Source organism: Jaculus jaculus, unplaced genomic scaffold, assembly GCF_020740685.1.
Source record: "Jaculus jaculus isolate mJacJac1 unplaced genomic scaffold, mJacJac1.mat.Y.cur mat_scaffold_42_1_1262500_arrow_ctg1, whole genome shotgun sequence".
In the NCBI taxonomy this organism is placed as follows: Eukaryota; Metazoa; Chordata; class Mammalia; order Rodentia; family Dipodidae; genus Jaculus; species Jaculus jaculus.
In genome coordinates, this window is record NW_025423496.1 from 774083 (window position 1) to 796087 (window position 22005).

At 43.7% G+C, this 22005-nt stretch overlaps 2 pseudogenes; one reads left to right on the top strand and one right to left on the bottom strand.

Moving 5' to 3' along the window:
* The first annotated feature begins 1609 nt into the window (after positions 1-1609).
* LOC123457396 lies at positions 1610-2254 on the top strand (annotated as a pseudogene).
* Positions 2255-13558: 11304 nt separating this feature from the next.
* Positions 13559-15291, bottom strand: LOC123457394 (annotated as a pseudogene).
* Between the last annotated feature and the right edge of the window lie 6714 nt (positions 15292-22005).

Below are 22005 nucleotides of genomic sequence, written 5' to 3' on the forward strand. Positions count from 1 at the left end.
TATAAAGCCCTGCACCCTCTAAAGGTCAGTCAGTAGAAGCATGGAGAAGGCTTTGGGGAAGTCAAGTAATACAGCTATCAGCAGCAGCACTTGGTAGAAGCAGCTCAGAAAGAGAGGTTTGATGTGGTATCTAGAGGACATGGAGTTTTAGGTAGAGGTTTTGTTTGTTATAGGAAAAGAAAAATAATCACTTGAACGCTCTGTCTTGTGCATCAGATGGCACACAGGGAATGTATTAGATTTCAAGATTTCCCCTTCTCTCTCTCATAACAGCTATGTGCAGACAAGGCCCAAGATATTTGAATAACCTGCAATTTTCAAAATTGATTAAGCCCTACTGCACCAGAGCTCAAAGGAGAAATGTTACTTGCCCCTAGTGGTAGATCCCCTCCCTGGGTCTTTCTGAAAAGCCTCTGTATATCAAAGCATTTCCAACTCCATTCCCTTCCTAGGGAACCTGAATCCTCCTGCTTCACTCTCATTTCCACCATTCTCTTACCTCATGTTAAGCAATCTCTTAGGCCTAGGAAACAGACTGTCTAAATCCTTTATTCTCAGGCCCAAAACTTTTTCTGCCATAATTGTCCTTAATTCCTCACAAGGTACTTAGTAATTTGGCAGAATGAATGAACTAGACCATCTCATAAGTGATCCCTGGTTTTCATCATTAAAAAAAAAAATGGCTACTTCCCTTGAAAATAGATTCTTCTTGGCACTCTGGAGAAGTTGAGGTACTCACTGTTAGGTGACCATTTTTATGAGGTCTAGGTGAGGGAATTGTACACTTTACTAGAATTGTGTCCAGTATGCTCTTGGACCTGGTTTTCCTGATATGACTTTACTATTCTCATATGCCTGTACAGTCCCAATTCATTGCAATAAATGTACAGACTAGTACCATTTATACTTCCAGGAATAATTTACTTGCCATTTCATAATGTACATGTGATAGCAGACATTTAAGGGATAAAGGACAGGGCATTAGAATGAATCAACTGTTTTGTTGTTTTTGTTTTGAGGGAAAAAGAGCCATGATTTATTTATTTTTATTTTAGAGAGAAAAAATTTGTGTACCAGAGCCTCAGCCAATACAATCAAACTCCAGATGCTTGCACCACATAGTGGGCATTTGGAAATTTTCACTTGCCTCACCCTACTGTGTCTGCCTTACATGGGATCTGGGAGAGTCGAACATGAGTTCTTAGGCTTTGCAGGCAACCACGTAACTGCTAAGCTATCTCCCCAGCCCAGGAACCATGATTTAGAAAATCACTCCAGGCGAGCATCGAAGGGCCGCGGGAGGAGGGAAGGAGGAGGAGGAGGAGGAGGAGGAGGAGGGAGGAGCGGGGCCACGAGGGGGGGAGGGGTGAGGAAGAGGAGGAGGAAGAGGCCTGGCGCCCAGGAGGGAGCAATAGAATTTCAAACACAAAAAACCCGCAGGAGCAGCGCAGCTCCGTGCCCCGCGGGCCGCCTCCCCTCCGTCCCTCCCTCCCATCCGAGACGCTGCAGCAGCGCCGGAGCTTGGGCCGGGGCCACCACCGGATGGCGGAGTGGGGGTAGTACCGCGCGATTGCGCTTCACGCCCTGTGCGGGCTCCGGCAACCCCGCCATGTCACGATCCACCTGGCAGAAGGAGTACAAATGCGGGGACCTGGTGTTCGCCAAGATGAAGGGTTACCTGCACTGGCCGGCCCGGATTGATGAGATGCCTGAGGCAGCCGTGAAATCCACAGCCAACAAATAACAAGTCTTTTTTGGGGGGACCCATGAGAAGGCATTCCTGGGCCCCAAAGACCTCTTCCCTTACGAGGAATCCAAGGAGAAGTTTGGCAAGCCCAGCAAGAGGAAAGGGCCTCCTCTGGTTACCAGTCTTCCCAGAAAATCAGCAGAGTGGAAGAGCCGGAGCTGGAGCCAGATCTGGAAGCCCCCCTAGGGTGATGGCGATAAGAAGGGCAATAGGGAGGGCAGCAGTGAGGAAGAAGGGAAGCTGGCCATCGATGAGCCGGCCAAGAAGAATGAGAAGGGGGCGCTGAAGAGAGCAGGGGACCTGTTGGAGGACTCCCCAAAACGTCCCAAGGAGTCAGAAGACCCTGAAGGAGAGGATAAGGAAGTGGCCACCCTGGAGGGTGAGAGACCCCTTCCGGTGGAGGTAAAGAAGAATGGCACCCCCTCTGACCCTGTCTCTGGCCGGGGGCCTCTGGAAGAAGAGGAAGAGGCTGAGGCACCTGGCTTCAGAGATCATGAGAGCCTGTAGCCACCAATGTTTCAAGAGAAGCCCCTGCCCCGTTCCTGCTGCTGTCTGGGTGCTACTGGGGAAACTGGCCATGGCCTGCAAACTGGGAAATCTTTTCCCACCCAACCTGCTCTTGACCGGCCCGCACCCTCAGGTCCCTCCTCTACCCCACGATCCGATCCCAGTCTGGGCCATGCCTTTTGTGCCCTGAGATGAGGTGAGGCCATTGTCTCCTGCTTAGACTTGTCTCCCAGGGCTTCTGGGCTCCTATTTCCATTTCCTGATTTCTCCCGTCCCACACAGGCATTCTATGCTTTGGGCTGGGTTGGGCCAGGAGTGGAAGTGACTGAGCATAAACTCCAGTGGGGAGGGGGGGGGTCCAGGTGGTTTCTCCTTAGCTCCTGTCCCCTGTTCCCATAACTATTGTCCCGTCTGCCTAGATTCAGGAAATAGGGGACAGGTGTGGGAAAGGGCCTCTGTTCTATAAATTCTTATTGATTGACAATTCCCATTCTTCTTTTGCTGACCCCAGGAGTTCTGGGAGTAGTTTGTCATCAGAAGACTTTGAGGCTTCCAAGTTGTTAGGGCCAAGGACCTGGAGAGAGCTGACACCTGAAGGGCTGACTCACCTATTCTGTGGGAGCTTTGAACATCTAACCCTCTTGAGGTGGGGTGACCTAGGGAGGGGGACCCTGCTGTCCTCTTCCTTCTTCCCACAGTGCTCAAGGCCAGCCTGCAGTCAGATAGATCACCCAGACATAAAGACACATTTTTTAGAAAATGTTTTTATTTAATAAAAGAAAATTCCAAAAAAAAATAATTAACCCCCAGCCCGCTGTGTGCTCCCCGTTCTGCTCCTTCCTCCACCATAGCCCCAGGTGCTGGGAGGCTCCCTTCTGTTCTGTTCAGAGCTCAATGTCTTTCTTCTCCAAGCTGAGCTGGGGCTTGCCTCATGCTCCTTCCTTGCTGGCAGGCTGCCCTGCTGTCTGGAGCTTGATGACTTTTCTCCTCGCTGGGGCTTCAATGTTCCTCCAGTCGCCCCCACACTTGGTCCCCTTGGTGTTGTCTCCCATCCAGTTTGTAGCTCACTGGGAGGAAGAGGGAAAGTGCCCCTGCCAGCCTCTTCCTGGTGGCTCAGACATGCTCTTCATCTTGTCTCTTGCTCCTGCCCCTCCCTTGGGCTCTGAAGAAAAATGCTGACTAGCTTTGGATGTTTAGCTCTGAGAACCATAGACAGTTTCAGTTTCAGTAGGAAAATAAAACCTGTTGATTACTAAAAAAGAAAATCACTCCAGTGAGCTATAGGAGATAAAGAAATCAGATGAGGTCATAAAGAAAGAAAACTTTCCCCTGTGTTTTCATCCAAGAGGACTGAAGCTAATTTGACACCAGGAGAGGGAGGATGCTGAAACCCACCTGTGCAAGGGCAGCTGAAGAGAGAAATTGATAAATATTTGTCTAAGAAAATCCCATGTCTTTTTTGCCATTTTGTGCAATGTTTGGGATATAGAGGTGGGTGCATTTGTGAGTGTGTTCTTTATACATAAATTCCAAGAGCAAAAATGTTACATCTTGGGCTGGAGAAATGGCTTAGCGGTTAAGCTCTTGCCTGTGAAGCCTAAGGATCCTGGTTCGAGGCTTGAGTCTCCAGGACCCACGTTAGCCAGATTCACAAGGGGGCATGCATCTGGCCTTCATTTGCAGTGTCTGGAAGCTCTGGCACGCCAAGGCTCTCTCTATCTGCCTCTTTCTGTCTCTGTCTGTTGCTCTCAAATAAATACAAAATTTTTAAAAAAAATGTTACATCTTGCTGGGTATGGTAGCACATGTCTTTAATCCCACTGCATGGGCAAGAGAGGTAGGAGGATTGCCATGAGTCCAAAGCCACCCTGAGACTACCTAGTGAATTTCCAGGTCATCCTTGGCTACAGCAAGATTCTAGTTTAAAAAAGAAAAAGAGTTACTACTTTTTAAAAATATCTTCCTTTTTTTCCCAAATTTTTCTGGTTTTGTTTTTTTTTTTTTTTTTTTTTGCTTATCAAGGTAGGGTCTCACTCTAGCACAGACCCACCTGGATTTCACTATGTAGTCTCAATGTGGCCTCAAACTCTCAGCAATCCTCCTACTTCTGCCTCATGAGTGCTGGAAATAAGGGTATGCACCACCACGCCTGGCTCCATTTTTTTTTTTTTAACTAACAACTTCCATGATAATAAAAAATATCCCATAGTAATGCTCTCCCTCCAGCCCCCACCTTTCCCCTGTGAAATTCCATTCTCCATCATATCCCCTCCCCCCCTCAATCAGTCTCTCTTTTATTTTGATGTCATGATCTTTTCCTCCTATTATGATGGTCTTGTGTAGGTAGTGTCAGACACTGTGAGATCATGGATAACCAGGCCATTTTGTGTCTGGGGGAGCACGTTGGAAGGACATTCTTTCCGCCACCTCTTCTGCAATAGACCATGAGCCTTGGAAGGTGTGCTAGAGATATTGCAGTACGGAGCACTTCTGTCACTGCCATCTTAAAAGAGAAGATTCTCTACCAAAAGTGAGAGTAGCATTAATATAAGGGTATTAAACATTAAGAGAAGTGCTTACTGGGCAGTTTGATAAGCATAGTATATACATTTAGCCAGACAGCAGCAGACATCAGAAAACAAAGGAAAGAGTACTTCTTGACTTATTTCAGAAGGCCTGCATAATCTTGTTTGCCAAATCCCTCTCATAAACCTTATAAGAAAAGAAAATTTCTGGTCAGTATCTCTCATGAGCGCGCATGCGCGCGCGCACACACACACACACACACACACACACACAGCCCTAGGGCTTATGACTAACCCTGTTTTAAGTTTTCAGTATCAGGGATGTATTCCCTCCCATGGAGCAGACACCCAGTCCAATTAGACGGCAGTTGGTTTCCACCATTACAGACATGCCACTACTGTCATTGTTGCCTCATTTGGCCTGGCTAGCAAAATATAAGGCTTGCAGTGTCCACTGTCGAAGATCTTCACTGGTGATTTCTCTTTCTCCCATTGAACTGCATGCAGAATGGCTTCTTTCAGCTTTCTGTCAGCTGGTCTACATGGAGGAAGTTATCATCTCAGTTCCAGCAAGATTTTTCAGTGGCCTTGCAGCCCAAGTATGTGGAGTCTTCAGCAATAGGGTCTTACCATCTATTACCATTTATTCCTGGTGGGAAACCCAGGGCTTCGGCAATAGCCTATAATGTTTGGGGGCATCAGGGACCTCCCTGCCAACAACTCACTGGAAGGTATCCCATCCCCGGCACTGAAAATTTTTTAGCAACAATCTATCGCTCCTTAGTGTTCCATTATCCAAAAAAGTAGGTTTCCATATGATTTTTTTTAAATTCTCTTAGATTTTGATTAGCCTTCTCTCTACCTTTCCTTTACTCAATCCCTTCCCCTGACCTCACTTGGACCTTTTCACCCCCATTAATCTGTTCTTCTACTTACATATATACAACACCATCCTATTAAGTAACCCCTCCCTACCTTTGTCTTCTCTTTATATCTCTTTTCTAGCTTACTGGACTTTGCTACTGAGTTTTCTTCCTACCCATACAGAAGTCCAATCATCTGTAGCTAGGATCCACATATGAGAGAGCACATATGGCATTTGGCTTTCTGGGCCTGGGTTACCTCACTTAGTATAATCCTTTCCAGACCCATCCATTTTCCTACAAATATCATAAATAAAATTTTCTATTTTTATTATTTATTAGATAGAAAATGGGCACACCAGGCCCTCCAGCCACTGAAAACTATCTCCGGATGCAATCGCCCCCTCATGCATCTGGCTTTACATGGGGACTGGGGAATCAGGTCTGGGTCCTTAGGCTTTGCAGACAAGTACCTTAAATGTTCAGCCTTCTCTCTAGCCTAGGATCTTTCTTGAGTTAGTTAAATGAAAAAGAAGGTGTGGGAGCAAAATTACTCATCAAGCCACAGCTGTTATCAGCTCCATATCCAATATCCTTAATCATCACTTCTTTGACCTCACATATAGGTGAAAAGGAATGGAATCTAGCATTGAAATCATTCAAATACATGTGGAATAACCAAGTAAGAAATAGCATATGGACTGGAGAGAAGGTTCAGTAGTTAAGGTACTTGCCTGGCAAGAATAAGGACCCAGGTTCAATTCCCTAGGATCCATGCAAAGCCAGATGTACAAGGTGACACATGCATCTGGAGTTTGTTTGCAATGGCTGAAGGTGCTGATGTGCCCATTTTCTTGTCACTATCTGCCTCTTAATCTCTCTTTCTCTCTGACACAAACATTTTAAAACAGACATAGAAAATGTACATTTTCTGGTATATATATCCTCCTAAACCTTACTGGGATTTCAAGGAAAAATGTGTACCTGAGTATTTGTTGTAGCAACAGGTACAGCCAATGAACATGGAAAGAAAATTGTATATCAACAGATAATTAAGAAAAGGTGGTTTGGTTTGAGCTAGAGAGATGGGTTAGCAGTTAAGGCACTTGCCTGCACAGCCTTAGGACCCATGTTCAACGATCTAGATGCCACTTAGCCAGATGCGCAAAGGTGAGGCAAGTGCAAGACTGCACATGCCCACGAAGTGGCACAAGGTTCTGGAGTTCAGTTGCAGTGACTGCGGCCCTGGCACGCCAATTCTCTGTCCTCTCACTCTAAAAAAGAAAAAGGAGGAAAAAGAAAAGGTGGTTCATCTATGCATTGAAATATAGAAATAAAGAAATGGAGCCGGGCGTGGTGGCGCATGCCTTTAATCCCAGCACTCGAGAGGCAGAGGTAGGAGGATTGCCATGAGTTTGAGGCCACCCTGAGACTCCATAGTGAATTCCAGGTCAGCCTGGACCCTACCTTGAAAAACCAAAAACAAAACAAACAACAACAAAAAAAAACAAAACAAAAAACACAAAGAAAAGAAAAGAAATGGTTGATGTACAACATGGGTGAGTGTTGAATGCATGAAGTCAAACAGAAAATGTCATGAAGTGTTTTATTTCATTTATATAGATAATATAAAACAGGTAAATTCACTGAGACAGAAAGAACATTTGAAATTAAAATGAAATGATAGCCAGGCATAGACCTTTCATTCTAGCACAGGGTGGACAGAGGTAGGATGATTGTGGCTGTGAGTTTGAGGCCATCCTTAGGGTATATATAAGGAATTCCACATCGGCCTTACTAGAGTGAGACCTGAAGTAGAAAAAAATTGTAAAATAAAAATAAAATGAGATGGTCAATAGTGTCTTAGGGGTGGAGGAGGAAAGTCTACATTCTAGAGAGGACATCTACATAGTAACAATGGGTTTCTGAAAAGGTCTCTTTTAATATCTTATTTACTTATATGAAATAAAGGAGGAGAGAAGGAGGGAAGGAGGGAAGAGAGAGAATGAACAGGTGTGCCAAGGGCTATAGCTGCTGCAAATGAACTCCAGACCCATGTGCCGTGTTGTGGATCTGGCTTTACATGGGAACTTGGAAATCAAATCTTGGTCTTCTGGATTTGCAGGTAGGCCCCTTAACTGCTGAGCCATCTCTCCCACCCTGAGAATGTCTTTTGATGTTCATGTCACGTATAACATGAAGTTATGAGCCCAGAGATGCCATACCAAGTTTTCAGGTGCAGACAGAACACTTCTTCAAGGCAGAAATGAAGGACACAATGAGTTTGTAGGCAGAAATGTACAGACACGTGGGTGGGAAATGTGGTAAACCCTTTCTTTTTCTTTATTTTCCAGGAGATAGAGAAAGAAAGAGTCAGATAGAGAAAAAATGTGTGCACCATGGCCTCCAGCCACTGCAAATGAACTCTAGATACATGCACTACCTTGTACATCTGCCTTTAACATGGGTCCTGAGGAAGCAAACCTGGGTCCTTAGGCTTTGCAGACCAGTGCCCTAACTGTTGAGAAATCTCTCCAGCAAGACCTGCAACTCTTGACTCTTCTTCTCCCACCTGCCAAATGCTGAGATTACTGGCACATAACACTACACCCAGATCAGGTGATGATGATGACAGAAGCCAGGGTTTTGTACATGCTAACAAGCATGCTACCCAGGGAGACATATGGTCAACCCAGAATGCATCTTACAAGACTGACATGCTGCCTTGGACATCAGAGCAGATTTTTTTCTCATCATTTTCTCCCAACCATACCACTATGGTAAACAGCATAAGGCTCTGCTCATCTCATCTCCTTTTTTTTTTTTTTAAGAGAAAGTGAATGAGAGTGAGAGAGAGGGGGAGGAGAGAGAACTGGTGCACCAGGGCCTCAGCCAATGCAATTGAACTCCAGATGCTTGCAGTGCCTAGCTGGCACGTGTGACTCTGCACTTGTCTCACCTTTGTGCATCTAGCTAACATAGAATTAGGAGAGTTGAACATGGGTCATTAGGTTTGTGAGACAAGTGCCTCAACTGCTGTGCCATCTCTGCAGTCCCTTTGTTTTGGACAAATTTGTACCTGTGTTGGTTCTCGTGCAAAATGTTGAGTTTCTGTGTGACACTGTAATTAATTTTTGTTGTTGTTGTTTTGTTTTGTTTGTTTGTTTTTCTTAGTTTGGGAACTCAGTAAAATCCAAGTCATGTGGCACATGGGTGGGTGACAGCAGATGATGGAGAAAATGTGTAAATCGTGCATGATCCTCTCCTAAGACATGTTGGGTGGGCAATCTGGTCAGCTTGGCCATACTACACACTATCTGGATTCTGAGAAGAAGCTGACATCTGGCACTCATTTTTTTTTTCATAAAATTTATGCCTGTCTCTCAGTATGAGAAAAAAAAAAAAAAACAACCCAATTTGTTAAAGTATATTTTCACCTCTTAGTCATTCCATCACAAACCTCTCATCCCAGCACTTGGGAGGGGAATTCCAGGTCAGCCTAGGCTAGAGCTAGAACCTGCCACACACAAAAAATTCATACCTTCCCAGTCTGGGTTCCATGCAAAAACTGTGGGTGGATGCGGCGATCTGGAGTGAGTAGGCCAGACCCATTTGTCCAGGATACTCCCACCTCCCAAGTCTGGGTTCCCTGCACAGACAGTATGTGGTCAGTGCTGCAGTATGGAGTGAGTAGGCCAGACACCTGTCTCCGGGCTCCTTCCACCTCACTGATCTGGGTTCCCTGTGCCTGTCAGTGTGTGGGTGGACATGGCAGTGTAGAGTGAGTAGGCCAGACCCCTGCTTTGGGCTTCTCCAAACTCCTAGGGCTGGGTTCCCTGTGCCAGTCTGTGTGTAGTCAGGCACTGCAGTGTGGAGTAAGTAGGCCAGGCCCCTGTTTCTGGGCTCCTCTCACCTCCTTGGTCTCCATTCCCTGTGTCAGTCTGTGTGCTGCAGTGCACAGCATAGAGTAAGTAAGAAAGATCCCTGTTCACTGGCTCCTCCCAGTCCCCTGGTCCTGGTAGGTTCCAATGTGTCTTGCTTGTGTAGGCTTGTGGTCCCAGTGGGAGCTGTGGAATCAGGCATTTTGCTCTGGTATCATGACTGGCAACTGGGTACCAACATCCCTGTTAACCTGAGTCAGAAGGTGTATGGGCTAAAGGACAAATATTTGCTTCCTCCTCAATAAAATAGAGTCTTCCCAAAATGGGTAGACAACAATGCAAAAAAAGCAACAAAAGTCAGAAGACAGAGAGATCTCTACCAAGAATGTCTAGTCTTAACAATGGTAGCAACCAAAGAAATCAACAAAAATTCAATCACAAAATGAAAACACAACAACCAATGAGACCCTGATCAAAAAAAAAAAAAAAAAATCACTGAATTAGAAGCAAACCATCAAAGAACCAACAATTAAATCAATAATATTGAGCAGAAATGTCTCCTAGAGTGTTCAGGTTTTGGAAGTAGGCTTAACTTGATTGAAAAAACAAAACAAAACATTAGAACCCTCCAAATATATATGAGTAAACTGAAGGTACATCAATAAATGGAAGCTCTCAATAACATGTTCATTAAAGAATGAACTCCAGGAAGTATCAAGAAAATCACAACTAGAATTGAAATCATACCACAAAAAAGAGATGGTTATGATGCAAAATAACACAGCAGAAAGCAAAAATCAAAGAGAAATTATAAAAGCCTCTCTAGAACCTCTCACCAACACAGTTACTCATGTGGAAGACAGAACCTCTGACCTGGAAGACAAGACATAAGGAATTAATTGGGAGGGCAAAAACTTTGCTAAGTTCAAAAAAATCAAGTGAAAGGAATATGATGGAACTGTGGGACACCCTAAAATGGTCAAACCTCCAGATCATGGATATTCCAGAAAGGAGAGTATTCAGGCCAGAGGCAAAGAGACCACATTAAACAAAATTATTGCAAAAAAATTTTCTGAACCTCTCAAAAGAGAGGCCTATCCAGATATAAGAAGCCCACAGAAGATCAGACAGAACCAAAGAAGAAACTCTCCAAGACACATCATCATTAAAACTCTCAACAAAGAAAACAAAGAGAGAGTATCAAAAGCAGGAAAAGAGAAAGAATTCACAACATACAAAGGCAATCCTATCAGAATGACATCAGATTTCTCACTGGAAAACCTAAAAGCCAGAAGGGCCTAGAATGAAACATTTCAAATATGAAAAAACTATGGCTTCCACCCTAAGCTCCTCTACCCAGCAAAATTATGCCTGAAAATAGATAGTGAAAGACAATTTTTTTCATGAAAAAAGTCAACTCTATGATTATATGAACATAAAGCCAAACCTACAGAGAATGATTGAGGGAATACACACAGAATAAATAGTCAAACAAAGAATCTCAAGAGGCAACAGGAGAAGATCACAATAACCAAAATAGACCAGATTCTACATAGTATAAAACACAAGAAAGTACTAAATGCCACAAAATACCTCATCATGGCAGGGATTAATTCAAACTGCATAGTAATAACTTTATGTGTTATTATGGGTCTTAACTCACCTATCAAAATACACAGGTTATCAAGATGGATAAAAAACAATGGAACTTCCTATCTGCTATCTTCAAGAAACTGACCTCACCACTAAAGATAGATCCCTCTTCAGGGTGAAAGGTTGGAACATGATATTCCAAGCAAATAGAAATAAAAAACAAGCTGGTGTTGCTATAGTAATATCTGATAAAATAGACTTCAAACCAAAAGTAATCAAAAAGACAAAGAAGACTATTTCTTACTCATCGAGGGAATGATCCAACATGAGCACGTCACAACCATAAATATATATGCACCAAACACAGGTGCATCACAGTTCTTTTTTTTAATCTACTCAACAATAAAACAGAAGTAAACACAAACACCATTATAATTGGATATTACAATACCCCAGTATCATCAACAGAAAGATCATACAAGCAGAAAATCAAAAGGAAATAATAGAGCTCAACAAAATCAAAGAACTAGACCTAATAGATATCTACAGAATATTCCACCCCAACTCCACAAAATACACATTCATCTCAGCAACCCGAGGAACCTTCTCCAAAATTGACCATGTATTAGGCCATAAAGAGTGCCTTCATAAAGTCAGGAACATTGAGATAACTTCCTGCATCATGTCAGATTGCAATGCTATGAAGCTTGAAATCAACAAGAGACATATCCAAAACTCCCCCAGCTCCTGATGACTAAACAACACACTTTTAAATAATGAATGGGTCATGGAAGAAATCAAAAAATAAATTATAAAATTCCTAGAATTGAATGATAATGAAAACACAACATAACAAAACTTATGGGGAAAAAATGAAGGCAGTCATAAAGCAAAAATTCATAGCTCTAAATCCCTTCCTTACAGAGAGGGAGAGATCCTAAGTTAATAAGCTGACTGTCACCTAAAGGCACAGAAGAAACAAGAAGAATCCAACCTAAAGAGTTCCAGATAGAGGGCTGGAGAGATGGCTTAGCGGTCAAGCCCGCTTGTCTGTGAAGCCTAAGGGACCCTGGTTCAATGCTCGATTCCCCAGGACCCATGTTAGTCAGATGTACAAGGGGGCGCACGCGTCTAGAGTTCATTTGCAGTGGCTGGAAGCCCTGGCACACCCATTCTCTCTCTCTCTCTGCCTGTTTCTCTCTCTTGTCTGTTGCTCTCAAATAAACAAAAATAAATTAAAATTAAAAAGAGTTCCAGATGGAAAGAAATAATCAAGATTAGAAAGGAAATTAATGAATTTGAAACTAGGAACACATTTTAAAAAAATTCAACGAAACGAAGGGCTGGTTCGTTGAAAAAATAAGCAAGGTTGACAGAGCTATAGCCAAATTGGTCAAGCAAAAGAAAAACAAACAAAATAAGTCTCAAATTAACAAAATCAGAAATGAACAAGGAGAGATCACAACAGACATTAATGAAATTGGAGGAATCATCAGGCCATACTTCCAAAACCTCTCCTCCACAAAACTAAATAATACAGAAGAAATGGATGAATTCCATGACATGTACCACCTACAAAAACTAGCCTCAGAGGAGATTAATCTCCTAAACAAATCTATCACATCCATGAATATTGAAAAGGTAATCTAGGCACCGGCGGGCTGGTGGGCTGGAGGAAGCAGAGGGCAGGTGGCGCGGACGGACGCCAGCTACCCTGGACAGCGCATCAGCACCGGTGTGAAGGCATTGCTGTCCTGGAAGACGTTGTGGAGGGCGTGGACAGCACAGAGCTCCCAGCACTGTTTCTCATGGTAGATTTTTGGGGGTGCCACCTGGGGCAGCTCCAAGGATTCAGATTTGGCCTTGTTGCCTTTCCATGGCATGCAACTCATGTTTTTCGCCTTGGGTTCCAGAGAGGGCTGAGAACACCCCACTCTTCCCTCATGAGGGAGAGGAAGACTTTTTAGTCTCTTCACCCCTGGTACAGGAGCCAACCACTTGTTTCCTGAGCGTGAGCCATGGACTCTCATTCTGGGAGTCTCCAATAACCTTTCATGGCTGGCCCCCATCTACCATTTCCTCCTTCCCACCCAGAGCCCCACTAGCTCTGCCAATTCACTACAGTCTATATATCCTAGGCAGCCCTGGGTGGCCAAGCAGGAACTGTGAGTTGGGACAGTGGACGTTTCAGTACTTCCTTCCCAAAAGCAGGTCCTCACCGTCAGATAAGACCACCACCCACTGAGAGTAACAGGCAAGATGCTGCCCAGTCTCTCCTAGGCGGCCAGACATGGAGCTCCTACCAAGCATCACCTGTCTGTATCTGGGCACACAGCAAACAGCCAGGAGTCAGCTGGGGGAGCCAAGGGCACAGGCTGGACCTCTCAGTTCACTATTGATAGATGACTCAGGAAGATGCACAGGAATGTGCTGGGCCCACCCTCAGGGCTTGCATTATTTGCTCTGCCCCTCCACAGCTGCTGGGGCAGCCCTCTTATTGCAGTGGTGGGGGAAGGTGGGCATGAGCTCTGGCTCACAGGCTGTGGGAGAGGGGCATCCCAGTGTTGTGCTGGTGGATGACTTCCCAGGCAATAGGCTTCCAGGTCATGATGGGGTTCCTCATTTGGGCATGCACTGGGCTAGTCCTTCCTCCCTGGTGACCGTTTTGTGTGTCCCTGAGATGCCTGTGTCCCTCTTGCACAGGCCTGTGCTGGAAACCCACAGAGCATTTACAGAGGTGCTGGCCAAGCCGTCAAAGAGGAAAGCTTGAAGGGGGTCTGGCAAACTCACGTAGGGGTTTCCCCTTGAAATAGGAGCTCTCCAGGCGGTCCCCTGCTGTTTCCCTGAAGAACAATAGGCCATTAGTGGAAACTATGGTCTCAACAGCCCTCAATTCAACTTCCAATAACTGAAGTCTGGGACCTAGAAACTGATAGGAAGCTCAGAGTGGCTTTAATACCTAAGAGAGCAGAATCCACTCTGGACACCTAGTTGCCGAGTGTCTACTATGTCTGGGACAAGAACACCTATAGCTCATGCTCTGAGAAGCCATCTTCAAAAAATTCCAGTTGAGCTGAGGTACAGTCAGTGGTACAGGGCTTGCTTGGTACACACGAAGCCCTAGGACACCCCTCCCCCAACCACAAAAAGTATTAAGGATTTGGGTTCAAGGTGTCCTTGCACAGAGAGAGGTCAGTGTTCTCTCCTAAGAGGCATATAGGGACCTGTAAGTTAGGTCTGCACCTTTTCTTGGGGTCATACATGAAGAGGAAATTGAGCAGACGCAGTCCAGTCCCTGAGAGCCATGGGAACTTGTGCTTGAGGTTATTGTAAGGCTGTTTCCTCAAGCTCTACTGGCCAGCCAGGGGCAGCTTGGAAAAACCTAGCCAGATGTTCTCACTTGGCATCCCCAGCAGCTGCACAATCAAGTCAATCTGGTGGGTCTCAAGACGTGCCAGGGAGGAGGGGCTTGTGAGCCAGTAGTTCTGCCAGGATGCAGCCCACAGCCCACATGTCAATGCTGGTAGTCTGGGTGGTAGTTTCCAGCATCAGCTCAGGGGCTTGTTACCACAGCGTAACCACCTTGGGGGTCACTGGCTTTACTGGGACACCATAGGCCCGGGCCAGACCAAAGTCCACTGTCTTCACACAGCCCCTATCCGTCATGAGCAAGTTTGAGGCCTTCACGTCCCTGTGCATGATGAGGTTGCTGTGCAGGTACTGAAGGCACTGAAGCACCTGCAGCATGATGCCCTTGACCTGGGCCTCAGAGCAGGGCGCTGACATATTCTCCAGGAGACTGGCCAGATCTTGCTCACAGTAAGCCATGACCAGGAAGATGCTCTCCAGGTGGTTACCAACCACCACCTCCTTCAGTTCCACGATGTTCAGGTGGCGGAGACGCAGGAACAGTGTGATCTCCCGCAGGCTGCTGATGGGAATACCATCTTTCTCCTTGTCCATCTGCACCTTCTTCAGGGCAACAATTTCATCTGTCTGAGTGCCCCGGGCCCGATACACTATGCCACAGGTGCCCTCGCCAGTGCATTTCAGCTTCTCAATTCCTTCACGCTCTGGCATCGCCCCAGCCTGTGTTCTGGTGGCACCGTGAAGAAACCTTCCTTACGGATACACTTCAGACAGATCTGATCCGACTCGGGGTCTGCCTCCGCCATGCCCAACGCTGGTGCCCCCCCACTCATTGTGTGTCCATGAATAACTTCTTAAGCAAACTATAAAACATGATGCTTAGGCTGGGGCCGTAGCTCAGTATGGCCAGCATGCTTGAGAGGGGAGGGGAAGATTGAACCCCTGCAAGGTGAGGACTTTGAGATGACAGAAGACTCTGTTCATGTCTGCTTTGTGTCCAGAGTTGATGTGGACAGTTCTACAATGAGGGAATCACTTAACCTTCCCAGCCACACCGATGGTAAGAGGAGAACAAGATACGCCCAGAGGGAACATTTACCTGAGAGTGTGCTCTCCCTGGTGTCAGAGTCAAGCCTGGAAGTCCAGGATGCTAAAGCCTGGAAGCCTCTTTGTGCTGCCTGCCCACACTGCCCGCTTTATGTTCAGGGGCTGCTGGACCTTCCCCTGGGGCAGGGTGGATGATATAGATGAAGGACCACCTAACAATTTCTGTGGAATATGTAGGTGGGAAATTTGAACATTTGCCTATAACAGACTCACCAGGCTTCTCCCAAAACCTCTCCAAAAAGCCAATCTAGGTCAAAATCCTTCTTGAGTTTTCTACTTTGGTTTTGAAGTCATCATAACTCCACACATGCTGGTTGCTGGTCTTTGGTTGGCGATCTTGACAAATTTGTCACTGTGCCTCCCTGCTTTGAGACCATGGAACAGAAGCTAGAGCAGGAGGGACAGGAGGCTGGTAGGCTCACTGCCATTGCTTCTCTTTGTAAATACTCCATCATGTTTATAGAGGAGTAATTCATTGTAGGAGTATGTCAGTTCTCCCTGTTTGATCTATAAGTTCACTGTCATCATCTCTTTAAACTGCAGAGCTAGGAATGCCCTTGGAGTGCATGTTATTCAATAACAATAAATTCTTGTACAGTAAAAAAAATAAAAAGGAAAAGGTAATCTAAAATCTCCCCCCACTACTCCTCCTGCCATAAAAAGTCCATGACCAGATAGCTTCTCAGCTAAATTCTATCAAACTGCATTCAAGAATTGAAACAAATTTTTCTCAGACTGTTCTGCATAATCAGAGACCAGGGAATCCTCCCCAACTCCTTTGATGAAGCTAGAAACACCCTACTGCAAAAAGAGACAGATATGCAACAAGGAAAAAAAAAAAACTATAAACCTATATTGCTTATGAACTTAAATGCATAGATCCTGAATAAAATCCATGCAAACTGAATTCAACAACACATCAGAAAGAAAGAAAAAAAAAAAAAACAGTATCCAACTTAATGAAGTAGGCTTTATTCCAGGGATGCAGTGTTGGTATAATATACAGAAATTAGTCAATGTAATATACCACATAAGTAAACATAACCATAAGAACCACATGATTATCTCAATTGATGCAGAGAATACCTTTGATAAAATGCACCACCACTTCATGTTCAAAACACTATAAAAATAGGCATGGTGTTTTAAATCTCAACACAATAAAATCTATATATAAATCTCCTAAAGCCTAAATACTACTTACTGTGGAAAAACTCCAGGAGTTCCCACTGAGATTGGGAAGAAGACAGGGGTTCCCAATCTCACCAGTGCTCTTCAACATAGTACTAGAATTACTAACCCAAACAATACTACAGGATAAAGAAATAAAAGGTATTCAAATTGGAACAGAAGAAATCAAGTTAGCCCTATTTGCAGATGACATGATCCTATATATAAGTGATCTGAAAGTCTCCATCTCAAAACTTCTAAAGGTGATAAATTCTTTCAGCAAATTGGCAGGATGCAAAACCAATGCCCCAAATAAGTAGCTTTTCTATTTGCAAAGGACAAATATACAGAGAAAGAAATCTCAGGTTGTCACATTGTCAATAGCAGCAGCAGCAACAACAACAAAACCCTTGGAATAACACAAACCAAGAACGTGAAAGGCCTATATAATGAAAACATAAAAACACTCAAGAAAAAAATAGAGGAGGATTTGAGAAGATGGAAAGCCCCCCCCCCCAATGCTCCTGGATAGGTAGACTTAATATTGTGAAAATGGCAATTCTACCAAAAGCAATATACAGATTTAACACAATACCAATAAGAATACCAGCACCATTCTTCATAGCTATTGAAAAAAAATCCTAAAATTCATATGCAATGGCAGAGGGCCTCAGATATCCAAACATATCCTCTGGAAAAAAAAAAGCTATATTGCAAAGTTATCATGACAAAAACAACATGGTACTGGAATAAAAATAGAAACATAGACCAATGGAACAGAATTGACAACCTAGACCTTAGGTCACATAAATACAGCTGCTTGATCTTTAACAAAGGTGCCAATAATGTAGACTGGAGAAAAGACAGCATTTTCAACAAATGATGTTGAACAAATTGTATGACCATATGTAGAAAAATGAAGTTATACTCACTTATTTTGCCATACACAAAAACCATGTCCAAATGGATCAATATAAGACCTGAAGCTGTTCAACTACTGGAAGAAAAGATTGGAGGCACTCTCTATGACACAGGACTGGGAAAAGACTTCCTGAACAAAACCCCAGTAGCCCAGAAAATTAAATAAGCAGTCATGCAATGGGATCTCATGAAGCTAAAAAGATTTTGCACAGACAAACATATCATAATCAGAGCCAGTAGGTTACGCACTGAATGGGAGAAAATATTTGGTGACTATGCCATGGAGAGAAACCTAACATCCAGAACCTACAAAGAACTCAAAAAAACTAAACAATAAAAAAAAACCCACCCCACTCCAAAAGTGAGGCAGAGAACTAAATAGAGAATTCCCAGAGGAAGAATTACAGATGGCTAACACACACTTAATAAAATGTTCAACATAACTAACAATTAAGGAAATGCTAATTAAAGCAAATATGAGATTCCAACATACCCCAGTAAGGATAGCAAAAATGTAAAAAATGAAAACAAATGTCCCAGAGGATGTGGAGAAATAGGTATACTCATTCACTGTTGGTAGGAATATAAGCTGCTAAAATGACTATGGAAATCAATACGGGGAACTCCTGAAAAGGATGAATATAGAGCTACCAACAGACCCTATTATTCCCTTGTTTGGCATTTACCATAAAAGCTCCACATCTCAGTACAGATATATTTGCTCAAACAAGTTTATAGCTGCTCAATTTATAATAGTCAATACCTGGAATCAACCCAGTTGCCCATCATTGGATGAATGGATAACCAAAATGTGGTATATCTACATGATGGAATTCTACACAGCAGTAAGAAAAAAAATGACAAAACGAAATCTGTAGAAAAATGGTCGAACCTGTAACAGATCATTCTAAGGGAACTCACACAATCACAGAAAGACAAACGTTGCATGATCTCACTCATCTGTGGTTCCTAACCTGGATCAACATGAGCAGCTGACATACTTGAATGTCAGACATAGGAAGGGCCCTGGGCTAAAGCAAATCTATGCAGTCTGATATGAAGGCCTCAGACTAGGGAGTGATCACAGCAGCCTGAAGCACAGGTCAAATCTCAGGGACCACTGGCAGGGGAGCTCCAACCCCCATTATCAGGGATTGCAGTGAGCCAGGAACCCCCCATTCTTGGGAGTTGCAGTGAGTCTGGACCCCTGAAAAAAATCTTGGACCCCAAGATCAGCAGGAAGTAATCCCACTCCCTCTCCAAGCACAGGATACCTGGACATTCAGATAAGACTTAGGCTTTGTCCATAACCCTGTGACCTTTGGCCAGTTGCCTAGGAAACTCCTTATATGGTATCAGCCAGCACCTTTGTACAGCCCATTCCACTGTACCTTATACCTTCCCCCAACACCATTGCTTATGTGCTGGAATGTATGTCCCCATATACTAATTAGGCATCAGCAAGCAACCTTGTACATCCAATCCCCTTAGAACCCTCAACTGCTTATAAACTCATTTCCCTATTGATTAAAGAGAGCCATTCACAGTCTGTCTCCTAAGAGTGATTCTTGCATACTCACCACCATGGTTGCCTGGGCGCCTTGCGGGACCAACACTGGCCCAAGGACACAGGAAACTACAGCTGGTGCCTGAACAGGGACCCTATGAGACAGGACAGGATAGGGGAGTGATCTCTCAGAGGGGCTGGGAGATACCAGCCCATATGGCCTTGCCTCTACATTTTTAAGGGCTGGCAGGTTTCAGCTTCTCCATCCTCCATCAGAGAAAGCCAGTCTTTCTCCATCAGAGAGAAACTATTTTTCTCTTTTTCCTCCTTTACTTTGGGTTTGCATTATAGTCTTGGCTTTTACACCTTTTTTCTATTATGAATAATATTGTTTCCCACCAAAAGGAATCACAGATTCATATATTCAGGGTTTTCCTTACAATCAGCTCTACCAGGGAGAGGGAGGCTAGCTCCTTTTGGGAAGAAGCCCTCCAGGTTGCCCCCTGGATGATTTCTGGGGATCCATGTGACCCACACATGTAGCATAGCTTATCTCACTAGGAAATGAAAAGTTCAGGAAGGAAATTTCCCCTCACACCCTTTTCATCTGCTTTCAAGTTTCTCCACTAGGGCAGCAGCAAAACTGCAAGTTAGGTTTGCAAGCACTCCGAAGCAGCTCGGGTCAAGTGGCAGGCTCATGCATGCCCAGACAATGGCACCTCACCCCATGCACATGCCATGTATCCCCCTACTTTTCCTGTGGTCCCCAATAGTCCCAGGAGCTCCTTCCCTTCTTTCCTCTTTGGGTAGCCAGACTCAGGCCAGTGGGCCAGCTGTCATCTTGGCCATTACATCCACATGTACCAGACCAGACCCTGGGTGAGTGCCTGGGAACTGGGTGGGGCTGAAGCAGGGATGGGATGATCTCTGCCTAGCCACTGCAGCGCCTGCACCATAAGTGGAAAGAAAAAAAAATCATGTTTAACTAAAGCCTATGGTGAACTGAAGTTTTATGTAAACAATGTCACATTTTGTTACATAATATCATAAATATAATTAGTAAGTTTATGTTCTAGTTCAACTTCAATTTACATAGAGGATTACTGAAAACAAAATTCTCTCTGAGGTGGTGACATAATTTGTCAGGTATTTTAAATTAAAAAAAAAAGTGTAATGTCTTGTTACTTAAAAGGAGGAGGCAAGCTGGGTGTGGTGGCATACACCTTTAATCCCAGCCCTTGGGAGGCAGAGGTAGGAGGATCACTGTGAATTGGAGGCCACCCTGAGACTATGTAGTGAATTCCAGGTCAGCTTGACCTAGAGTGAGACCCTATCTTGAAAAACAAAACAAAAAAAGGAGGAAGCAACTGACCTGACTTCTAGGACAGCCTGCCTAAAGCAAGGGACAAAATCTGCCTTAGTTACTCCTAATAAAATCGTTTCCAAGTGTGTTAGAGGTATTGATGTCATTAAATTGTCTTTAATCTATACTAGATGCTTCTTTGTTGTTGAGTAATAGGATTAATCAATTTATTGTAGTTTTTCTTAATAGTCTTATAAGAAAGATGGTTAATTCTGGGGTGAGATGAGTTGACTAAAGGAAATGGGAAGGAAGTTTTCAATGTTGGGCATAGAAATCTCATTGAATTGTGTGTGTGTGTGTGTGTTACTTAGATCAAATTGTTAAGGTATATGGATAGTGTGTAGGAAAGAATTTTCAGGCTAAACCTAAACCCTATGCATAAATTTAAAGATATTTCAACAGTTTACATACTTTTTTTGTTTGTTTGTTTTTGTTTTGTTTTGTTTTTGAGGTAGGGTCTCACTCTAGCCCAGGCTGACCAGGAATTCACTATGGAGTCTCCGGGTGGCCTCAAACTCACAGCAATTTCTCCTACCTCTGCCTCCTGAGTACTGGGATTAAAGGTGTGTGCCACCATGGTCAGCTTCAGTTTACAAACTTTTAAGAAACAAAAAACTAATTTTCAAGCTAAAATATGTTGGTAGCTTGCTTAAGCTTTATCAAATTTAAGTCATGGATAAAACAAAATTGTTCTATGCTAATAAAAATTTCTATGGTACATAAAATCAATGGCTACCAATTAATCTGAAATCACTGGTTGTCAAATGGGGTTTGTTCTTTCAAAACCGATTTTTCAAAGGTTGTATTACAATTTATCTGGCTGTTTTGGCTCAAATAAGACCAGATTCTGCTCTATTATATGAAAAGTAACTGTCTCTTTTCTGGCATCTTAATCCAGTGCTTATAACAAAATTAACTCTTAAGACATATTCCCTAATTTAGGGTAGAGTCTCATGCTGAAACTATGGTCCTCATCTGAGAAAAATAATTTCGAGTTCTCCAGTCCTGTTTACAATGTTCTCTGGGTAATTGGTACCCACACAATTATCTAAACTAATGAAAGATATTTACAAACACAGGTGCTAAGACTTTATACTGTCTTACTTGTCCTTTTCTAAAAATTTCCAGCTTAAATTAATTAGGTTGTTTGTAAACTAATTTGTGTTGTTTTCAAGACTGGTAACAGGTGCTGCCTGTATTTATAGCCATGAGATAAAGTATAAGATGTGCCTACCTTCTATGCCGCAGATAGGGCTTATGCTGCCACAGTACAACAAAAATTTAAAAGGCTGGACAAAATGATTTTAAAAAGCTCTTGCGCCATTTGTTAACTAATTCTATTACAGTAATCAAATGCGCTCTATATCTGTACATACATTCAGGCTGGTGTAACTTCCTTTCTAAGTGTGTTAATCACCTATGTAGAAGCCAAAGCCAATAGGAATTATCACA